This window comes from Rana temporaria, chromosome 1, assembly GCF_905171775.1.
Source record: "Rana temporaria chromosome 1, aRanTem1.1, whole genome shotgun sequence".
NCBI lineage: Eukaryota > Metazoa > Chordata > Amphibia > Anura > Ranidae > Rana > Rana temporaria.
The window spans coordinates 64,665,992-64,676,988 of NC_053489.1; the positions used below are offsets into that span (position 1 = coordinate 64,665,992).

At 46.4% G+C, this 10,997-nt stretch overlaps 1 pseudogene; it reads right to left on the bottom strand.

Annotated features, from left to right (window-relative positions):
* Window positions 1–9,379: 9,379 nt before the first annotated feature.
* On the bottom strand, window positions 9,380–9,560 carry LOC120925688 (annotated as a pseudogene).
* Window positions 9,561–10,997: the final 1,437 nt, after the last annotated feature.

Genomic DNA, 10,997 nt, shown 5'->3' on the forward strand with positions numbered 1-10,997 from the left:
CGCATGCGCAGTTAAATCGGCGCGGGGACGCGCCTGATTTAAATTGTACACTCCCCCTAGCCGCGGAATTTAAATTCCGCCGGGGGATTTACGATCCGCCGCCGCAAGTTTGGAGGTAAGTGTTTTGTGAATTACCCACTTGCCTCTCAAACTTGCGGCAGCGGATCTTAAATCACATAGATCACGCGGATCTAAAGATCCGCTGATCTATGTGAATCTAGCCCATATACTTCATGTATAGCTTCCAACTGTCCCTGATTTGGAGGAAAGTCCCTCTGTCCCTCTTTCCTCCTCATATGTCCCTCATTTTGGTCTGATCTATATAGTTGTGTATAAAATGCACTTTTTATCTTTCAAAAAGTGTTTCCCAGTGCTAAACCTTTCATCTGATTTCTAAATTGCTGCATTTGTAAATTCAAAAAGCCAATACAAAGGAATAGTAGTATTAAAAAAAAAAAAGCACTTTGTAGGTATAACCAATCATTTTTGTTGTATAATTTTCCTTTAAGGGGGGTGTGGCAGGGGGGGTGTCCTACATAATTTTGCTAATAGGTGTCCCTCATTCACATTTTAAAAAGTTGGGAAGTATGTATACTGTATATAGTCAGGTCCATAAATATTGGGACATCCATACAATTCTAATATTTTTGGCTCTATACACCACCACAATGGATTTGAAATGAAACAAATAGGCATGTGCATTTCGTTTCGTTCCGAATCGAAATTCGAACACATTTTTCATTATTCGGATATTCGGATGCATACGAATTCCCGAATTGCAATATTAATGAATTTACCGAATCCGAACGAACGTTTTCGATTCCGAATCGAAAACCCGCGGACGAAATTCGATCGGAATTCGAAAAGAAAAAAAAATTTGATTGGAATTCGAAAAAATAAAAATAAAAATTTGAATCGAAAAGAGACTATTTGTTTTCGAATCCGGTCGAAATATTTTCGAATTCGACCAAATTTTTCGAAATTCGGTCGAAAACGAACGAATTCCGAAAACGGTCGAAATATTTTCGAATTCGATCGGATTTTTTTAAATTCGGTCGAAAACTAACGAATTCCGAAAACGAATTTAACACATGTAACGAATCTAACTTAACGAAATTAATTAAAAAACGAAACGAAACTAATTTTTCCCTTTTGCACATGCCTAGAAACAAACAAAGATATGCTTTAACTGCAGACTTTCCGCTTTAATTTGAAGGTATTTACATCCAAATCAGGTGAACAGTGTAGGAATTATAACAGTTTGTATATGTGCCTCCCACTTTTTAAAGTGGAGGTTCCCCCTAAAAAAAAATTCTAACAATACATTCAGAAGCCTGATTACACTGCGGGTAGGCTGGGTTTTTTTTTTTTTTTTTCGTACATACCTCGATATCTCCGTTTCATCCCTCGGCTTCCGGGTATGATTCTTGTGGGGCTGGGCGGTCCTAGTTGATTGACGTTCCTCCGACCGACGCATACTTGACATCACGACTTTCCGAAAGAAGCCAAACGTCGCTGCGCAGGCGCCGTATAGAGCCAACTCTATACGGCGCCTGCGCAATGATGTTCGGCTTCTGTCGGAAAGTCGTGACGCGCAGTATGCGCCGGTCGGAAGAACGTCAATCAACTAGGTCCAGCAAGAATCATACCCGGAAGCCGAGGGATGAAACGGCAATAACGAGGTATGTACGAAAAAAAAAAAAAAAAAAACAGCCTATCCGCAGTGTAATCAGGCTTCTGAATGTATTGTTAGAATTTTTTTTAGGGGGAACCTCCACTTTAAGGAACCAAAAGTAATGGGACAGATTAACAATCACAAATCAAACTTTCATGTTTTAATACTTGGTTGCAAATCCTTTGCAGTCCATTACAGCCTGAAGTCTGGAACACAATGACATCACCAGACGTTGGGTTTCATCCCTGGTGATGCTCTGCCAGGCCTCTACTGCAACTGTCTTTAGTTCCCGCTTGTTCTCGGGGCATTTTCCCTTCAGTTTTGTCTTCAGCAAGTGAAATGCATGCTCAATCAGATTCAGTTCAGGTGATTGACTTGGCCATTGCATAACATTCCACTTCTTTCCCTTAAAAAACTCTTTGCTTGCTTTCGCAGTATGCCTCGGGCCATCGTCCATCTGCACTGTGAAGCGTCATCCAATGATTTCTGTAGCATTTGGCTAATTATGAGCAGATAATAATATTCCCCCGAAACACTTCAGAATTCATCCTCCTGCTTTTGTCAGCAGTTACATCATCAATAAATACAAGAGAACAAGTTCTATTGGCAGTCATACATGCCCACGCCATGACACTACCACCACCATGCTTCACAGATGAGGTGGTATGCTTTGGATCATGAGCAGTTCCTTTCCTTCTCCATACTCTTTCTTCCCATCACTCTGGTACACGTTGATCTTGGTCTCATCTTTCCATAGGACGTTGTTCCGGAACTGTGAAGGCTTTTTTAGATGTTGTTTGGCAAACTCTAAACTGGCTTTCCTGTTTTTGAGGCTCACCAATGGTTTACATCTTGTGGTGAACCCTCAGTATTCACTCCGGTGAAGACTTCTCTTGATTGTTGACTTTGACACACCTACACCTACCTCCTGGAGAGTGTTCTTGATCTGCCCAACTGTTGTGAAGGGTGTTTTCTCCACCAGGGAAAGAATTCTTCGGTCATCAACCACAGTTGTTTTACATGGTCTTCTGGGTCTTTTGGTGTTGCTGAGCTCACCGGTGCGTTCTTTCTTTTTAAGGATGTTCCAAACAGTTGATTTGGCCACACCTAATGTTTTGCTAAATCTCTGATGGGTTTGTTTTTTTGTTTTTTTCAGCCTAATGATGGCTTGCTTCACTGATAGTGACAGCTCTTTGGATCTTATATTGAGAGTTGACAGCAACAGATTCCAAATGCCATTACTTTTGGTCCCTTAAAAAGTGGGAGGCACATATACAAACTGTTGTAATTCCCAAACTGTTCATCTGATTTGGATGTAAATACCCTCAAATTAAAGCTGAAAGTCTGCAGTTAAAGCACATCTTGTTTGTTTCATTTCAAATCCATTGTGGTGGTGGATAGAGCCAAAGAGATTAGAATTGTGTCAATTTCCCAATATTTATGGACCTCTTCCTGTGCTGATGTGTCCTCGAAACCAGTGGTGCTTCGTAGGCGTTCAAGGGGCTACGCAGGAAACGAGATGCCATGCAGTGCTTGAGCTGGTGTGCTTGGGGGACAGGAACCACACTGGGCCAGAGGTTCTGTCAGCTCCGCAGGGGCAGGCTCAGAGGTAGTTGACGCCACGCCAGCTTAAGCCAGGAATGGTGGTTTGCGACAATGGCACCAACCTCCTCTCCGCCCTGCGACAGGGACAACTGACCCATGTGCCCTGTTTTGCTCATGTCCTTTACTTGGTGGTGCAGCGGTTCTTGGGCAGGTACCCTGGCTTACAGGATGTCCTGAAGCAGGCCAGGAAAGTCTGTGTGCATTTCCGACAGTCATATAATGCCAGTGCTCGACTGGCAGACCTCCAAAAGGAATACAACCTGCCCAAGAACCGCCTAATCTGTGACATGCCCACCAGGTGGAACTCTACATTGGCCATGCTGCAGCGGCTGCACACGCAGCAGAGGGCCATCAATGAGTATCTGTGCCAATATGGAAGCAGGACAGGGTCAAGGGAGCTTGTTTTTTTCCCCCACACACCAGTGGGCCATGATCAGAGATGCATGCACTGCCCTGTCACCATTTGAGGAGGCCACGAGGATGGTGAGCAGTGACAGTGCATGCATCAGTAACACTGTCCCTCTTATTCACCTGTTGGAGCACACGCTGCGTGGAATAATGGACAGGGCCCTTGAGGCAGAACAGAGGGAGGAAGAGGAGGACTTCCTTACCTCTCAAGGCCCCCTTTATCCAGACAGTTTTCCTGCTTGCCCGCCTATCACACAGGAAGAGGACGAGGAGGAGGAGGATTGTGTCAGCATGGAGGTGGAGCCTAGCACTCAGCATCAGCAGCAGTCTTTAAGGGATCACTTACAGTCCCAAGAAACCCATGGGCTTGTATGTGGCTGGGACGAGGTGGCTGCGGATCATGTCGTCCTCAGTGACCCAGAGGACTCTGCACCGAATGCCTCAGCAAACCTACGTTGTATGGCCTCCCTGATCCTGCAAAGCCTGCGGAAGGATCCTCGTATTCGTGCTATCAAGGAGAGGGATCATTACTGGCTGGCAACCCTACTTGATTCACGTTACAAGAGTAAGGTTGCGAAGCAGAAGATGAAACATCTTCGGGAGGCCTTGCAGAAAGGTCTGTGCAACGCGTTCCCAGATACTGGGAGGTTACAAAATCCTGGTCCTGGAGAACATGTGTTGCTGAGGCTTTGGTCAGTCACAGAAGGAGCGGTGGAGAAGGTGGCCGTCTGACCGATGCGTTCAGACAATTTTTTTGTCCGCAGCCCCAAGGTATGACCGGTTCCAGCAACCATCGCCAGCGTCTGTTTTAAATGGTGCGGGAATACCTAGGGGCAAGATCAGACCTGGACACCTTTCCCACCGAAAACCCTCTGTCTTACTTGGTCTTGAGGATGGATCACTGGCCAGAGGTTGCACAGTACGCAATTGAGCTACTGGCTTGTCCTGCATCCAGCGTTCTTTCAGAACGCAAATATCTGTGCTGCTGGAGGCTTTGTAACCGATCACAGGGTGCGCCTCTCCACCGACTCGGTCGATCGACTGACCTTCATAAAAATGAATCAGGCTTGGATCACCACCAGCTACCAATCACCTGATGCTGATGTAACTGAATAATTTTTTTTGAAATGTCAGATCCCTTGGAGACTGCCTATGCTGATGCTGAGTGACTATCCTGTTATGCTGAGTGACTACCCTTTTCCTCCTCAATGATAATGCTGATAGCTTGTAAGAACATTTTTGGTTCTGGGCACCGCCAGCAGTGGCTAAGGCCCAATTTTTCTGCCCTGTGTAACAGGGGCTTGTAATTACAATTTTTGATGCAATACTTTGCAGCGGGCTCATTCCTGCGCTCCAACTAGAGTATCTGTGAGGGGTTGCAGTGTTGTGGCACTAGCACCACCACCACCACCAACAAAGGCCCAATTTTTCTGCCCATTTTCAACAGGGGCATGTAATTACAATTTTTGATCTAATATTTCACAGCAGGGCCCATTCCTACGCCCACCAAGAGTAACTGTGAGGACTTACAGGGCCAGATTCTCAAAAGAGATACGACGGCGTATCTCCAGATACGCCATCGTATCTCTGAGTCGCGCCGTCGTATCTATGCGCCTGATTCTAAGAATCAGTTACGCATAGATTTCCCTTAGATCCGACAGGCGTAAGTCTCTTACGCCGTCGGATCGTAACTACATTTTTACGCTGACTGCTAGGGGCGTGTATGCTGATTTACGCCTCGAAATATGTAAATCAGCAAGATACGCGAATTCACAAACGTACGCCTGGCCGACGCAGTACATTTACGCCGTTTACGTTAGGCTTTTCCCAGCGTATAGTTACCCCTGCTATATGGTGGCGTAAGTGCGGCGTACAAATGTTAAGTATGGCCGTTGTACTAGTTCAAAATTACAAACAGATTCTACTTAACAACAAACCTACAGTCCCTGTCTTGTTTGCACCGCCTGTATACTGCTGTTCAAAGTATATAGGGCCAGAGGGGCTGGTAATGACCTGGGGGAGGGGGGGGGGGAAACCCATGCTATTTTTCTCAATGATTTTCATCCATATTGCAGGGACCAGACATTACAATAAAGCCGCAAGCAGTCTTAAATTACTTTTTCCTTATAGTAATCTCATTTTGTGCAGGGACAGTTCTAAACATGTGTCACTTCACAGGCATACTATAGACACACAGCAGGTACGATATTTAAAGGAATTTTTCAAATTTTTTTTTCACTTTAAGGATCATTAAAATCACTGCTCCAGAAAAAACGACCGTTTTTAAAACTTTTTTTTTACATTGATACATGTTCCCTGGGGCAAGACCCGGGTTCTCAAACACGTTTCACGACAATAACTTGCATTTTAGGCTTTAAAATGAGCACTTTTGAATTCGAACGTTCGAGTTCCATAGACTTCAATGGGGTTCTAAATGTTTGCGCGAACGTTCGATCCGTTGGAAGGTTCTGGTGCGAACCGAACGGGGAGAGTGTTCGGCTCATCCCTACTGGTTACCCCACAATAAGGATAAAACTTTTCCGTGAAAGGGAGTTTAATAAGACACATGCCCACTCATTAAAATTAGAAGAAAACCTTAAACTGCGTAGAGGGTTCTTTACTGTAAGAGCGGCAAGGTTGTGGAATTCCCTTCCACAGGTGGTGGTTTCGCGGGAAGCATCGATAGTTTCAAAAAACTATTAGATAAGCACCTGAATGACCACAACATACAGGGATATACAATGTAATACTGACATATAATCACACACATAGGTTGGACTTGATGGACTTGTGTCTTTTTTCAACTTCACCTACTATGTAACTGTATGTATATGAGGACTCATTAATTAATACAGTCTAGCTTCACATGCATTACTTTATTTCATTCTGTGACATTGCAATTTTTCGAATGCCTGATCGATATATACCTCTTTATGCACTTCTCGACTTGTTGTTTTGTGTGTTATAAAAAAAAAACTTTTCAATAAAAACTATCTGATTTAAAAAAAAACAAAAAAAACAGGACGAATAGTGAGGGCGAATCTCCCTAACAGGAGCACAGACAGCAATTAAATCTGACAAGGGTTTTAATTCTTCATAAAATTTGAATTAGACCACGCTGAGGTGATAACACTTTATTAATTCTGTCTAGCTGCTGTCTAATTGAGAAATCTCAACATAAAATAAATAAATGAAAAGAGACAGCGCTTTACCCAAATGCTTGTCAAAGTAATCTATCCAGTGTATATATAATATATGAAATATGTAACACAATACTGTAATCTCTATCAAAACTAGTGATAATAATACTGTAATCTCTATCAGATTTGGTGACAATAATGTAAACTAAATAATTAATCTAATTGATATAATGTGATGTGTGATTACCAGTAGCGGTGCGTCCATAGGGGCGTACGGCGCTGCCCCCCTTTCTCATGCCACCCCTCTATCACCAATAGATAGATTCATGCATTGCATGAATCTATCTATGGTCGCCGCTGCCACCCCCTATTCAGGCGCACGGCCGCTTTTCGGGTATCAGGAGCTTGAATTACAGCTGCGGGGTATTTTTTAAAAGCACCTGATTAGAGCCGTAGGCTCTAATAGGCGTCAAAAAAGGTGGGCGCTCATAGTTCACTCAGCTGTGTGTTAGGAAAGTGAATGAATATTCGCTTTCCTAAAACTGAACCACCTCTCCGCCAATCAGGTGCTCGGGTCTGTTACCTGTCACCTAATTGGCTGAAACGACAGGCGCTGTGATTGGATGCCTAACGGGCATCCAATCATAGCAGAGGATGGGAAGAGAGGACAGGAGAAGACATTGAGGAACGTGGAGGACACCGCCACTGCCCCACCGAGACAGGGTAAGTGGCGGCAATTGATGGGTACAGTAGCGGAAATTGATGGGCACACTGGCAGCGTTTGATGGGCACAGTGGTGGCAATTGATAGGCACAGTGGCGGCAATAGATGGGCACAGTGGTGGCAATTGATGGGCACAGTGGCTGCGTTTGATGGGCACAGTGGCTGCGTTTGATGGGCACAGTGGCTGTGTTTGATGGGCACAGTGGCTGCGTTTGATGTGCACAGTGGCTGCGTTTTATGGGTACAGTGGCTGCGTTTGATGGCACCTTAGTGGCAATTGATGGGCACAGTAGCTGCGTTTGATGGCACAGTGGCTAGTTTGATGGGCACAGTGGCTACATTTGATGGGCACAGTGGCTACATTTGATGGGCACAGTGGCTGCGTTTGATGGCACAGTGGCTACATTTGATGGGCACAGTGGCTGCGTTTGATGGCACAGTGGCTGCAATTGATGTTTTTTTTTCAGTTTGTTTGATGAGCACCAGAGGCCACTCACTGGTGACGACACCAAAAATGTGCTGAAAAAGCGGGTAACCAAACCCACATACTGTAAAACATCCACTTCAATATGTATGTGTCTGTATATAGCCAAAGAACAGAAACAAAAAACAAAAGTCCATGAAAGTCTCAAGCTGTAAGTGCCAAAAAATGTATATTTTTAGTAAACATATGTAGCATTAACCCCGGAGGAGCTGCTGGATTTTTGGGCGGCACATTACCTCATGGCTCCTCCGAATTCCTAGGGGTGAGACTGAGTGATTTTTTTTTTTTTTTTTGAAAAGCCTATGGCGTGTGAACACACCCAAAAAACTCCTCCCAGTGCAGAAAAAATGTGCACACACATAAAGAGTGTTCACAAAAACGTGCAGACGGGTGCAACGTCAAGTGGTCCTCCTGTGAAGAGGGACCCAAACCCTGATCCCCCGGGGCGTTAGGCTCCAGACGGGGACTGAGGTACTGTGGTCCGAGCAACCGAAGCCGACACGGACCCAACTTCCTCGGAGGGACTGCCGAAACAGAAACCTCCCAGTACTAGGTGGGGCTCCCCCGAAGGGAGACCCCATGAGAGCAGGCGAACTAAGCCAGAAGGCCATGTCCACCCACTCCCAAGACGTTCAGGGCTGGCCCGAGGACCCGCACCCTACTAATCACACAGTGACAAAACGTGCACAACAAAAAAAGACAAAAAAGTGACAAACACAGGCTTAAATAAAATAAAGTGGGGGAAGGGATAGTGGAGAGGAGAGTGAAAGAAGTGGCCATTGTGGTGAAACAATGACCAGGCCCTCCGGCCAGGAATAAAAAATTCCTCCGGTCCTAGCCAAAAGGCCCGGCCCAGGAGGCAGGTGCTAACAAAAGCGTGTATCTGGTGCAGTGACCGTGGTATCTTAAATCAATGTGTCCCTCACACACAGTGATCTTCAGATACCCCTGGACTGCCACTCCAGGGGCACATGCACCATAGGCTTTTCGTTCCATATCCGACCCCCCGACCGGCCAGTGCAGCCCTCCACCCCTGCCAGCCAACCCGGCGGATTTGCATGGTCCTACCCCGTCTTATCCCAGGGCATTACCAGCTCCTCCTACCGGATCGCTGACAGAGATAGCACTTACACCAGCCAGCCAGAAGGCCAGACTAGAACTCAGCAAAAAGACCAAGACCAAGCACAGCACCCATCCTCACCAGGAGCACCCTTCCAGATGGCTCAGACTCAACCATGGGCCGGCCCCCAGTATTCTGTCGGGCAGCACAGCGTAGTCCCTGCTGAAACCATCCTTCCAGGTGCAATGACGTCATTGGATTGCATCCACCCTCCCCATGTAGGAGGTGCTTCAGCACTCCGCTGACAACTGATAAGGACAGATACCACACCTAGTCCCAGCCAAAAGGCCAAGAAGCGGCAGGGAAGACAACCACGATCAGCACGGCCTAGAGTGTGCAATAGCCGTGCCTCGCCCTGGGAGAACCACCTTCATGATCATGGTGTCTCCCCTGCCAGGTAAGTATGTGTGAGACTGAGTGATGTGTATTGCATATAGTAGCAGTAAAGGAATGTCCAGACAGGTGCTCTTTGCTGTGCTCTTTATTACCCAGCGGGGTGAAAACAGTAAGCTTGTGGTGAGGAAAGTAAAGTTAAAGAAGAAGGGAGAATAGCAGATTTAGGCGTGATGATAGGGAAACAGTCTTGCTCCCAAGCGTAACACTGATCTGCGCCACTCCTGCCGGAGTGACTTTAGTGTACCCGGACAGGTCTCTCTCACTGACCTGGCAGCCGGAGTATCACTCGGACAATTGTAGGATAAAGTCTCTGCCACAGACCTCCCCCAGTGAGCCTCACAAAGATACCTCTGCCACAGGCCCTCTCTGGATGAAATTTCTGGAGATATCCCTACTTAGATGAGTTACGCCTGGATCTCCTTCAACTTGTCGCCCAGGTACCGACTGACAGGTGGTCAATCCCTCAGTGTCCGGCTACCTCGATCCCCGGTGGTTTGTCCAGGCCCTTTTGGACCACCAGCCTCTCAATGGCGCTCCTCAGACTGACTCCCCACCGAACAGCAGTACAGCTTGGGATTCTCAAAGGTGGGAACCCAGTCACTCACTGGGTCCCCGTCACTGTTCAAATGCTCCGGGCCAGCATGGCTCAGAATCAAGTCGGAAGAAGGACCGTTGTCATCGGTTAACCGATGAAGGTTAACCGATGAAGGTGACTGATGGTCCGTCGTGCGTACACACCATCAGTTAAAAACCTGATCGTGTCAGAACGCGGTGACGTAAAACACAACGACGTGCTGAAAAAAATTAAGTTCAATGCTTCCAAGCATGCATCGACTTGATTCTGAGCATGCACAGGTTTTTAACCGATGGTTTTCCATACTAACGATCGGTTTTGATCTATCGGTTACCAGTCCATCAGTTCACTTTTAAAGCAAGTTCTCATTTTTTTGATCGAAGGTTAACTGACCGATGGGGCCTACACACGATCGGTTTGGACCGATGAAAAGGTCCTTCAGTCTGTTTTCATTGGTTTTGACCGATCATGTGTACGAGGCCTCAGTGTGTGTTCTAACTGTGTGGGGAATAGGCTCACTGGGACAACACAGAGATCGCTGTTCCTGATTACTAAGAACTGCCATTCTTAGTGTTGTCCCCTGTCAGAACAGGGATCCGCCTTGTTTACATAAGCAGATTCCGGTTCTGCCTCTCTGTGGAGCGATCGTAGGTGGCTGGCGAACATCGAGCCGGAGCTCACGCACCCACAATATCTCAAGCACGAAACGACATACAGGTACGTTGTTTCGCGCAGCTGGGCCGCCCTGCCACAGTATATGTGCGGCCGGCAGTCCGGAAGTGGTTAAACTATATAGTCACCGTGAGAGGTCAACCAACCACAGCTCAATGAACCAATAGCAAACTCTGGAGGTCCCTAGGATTCCACAGAAC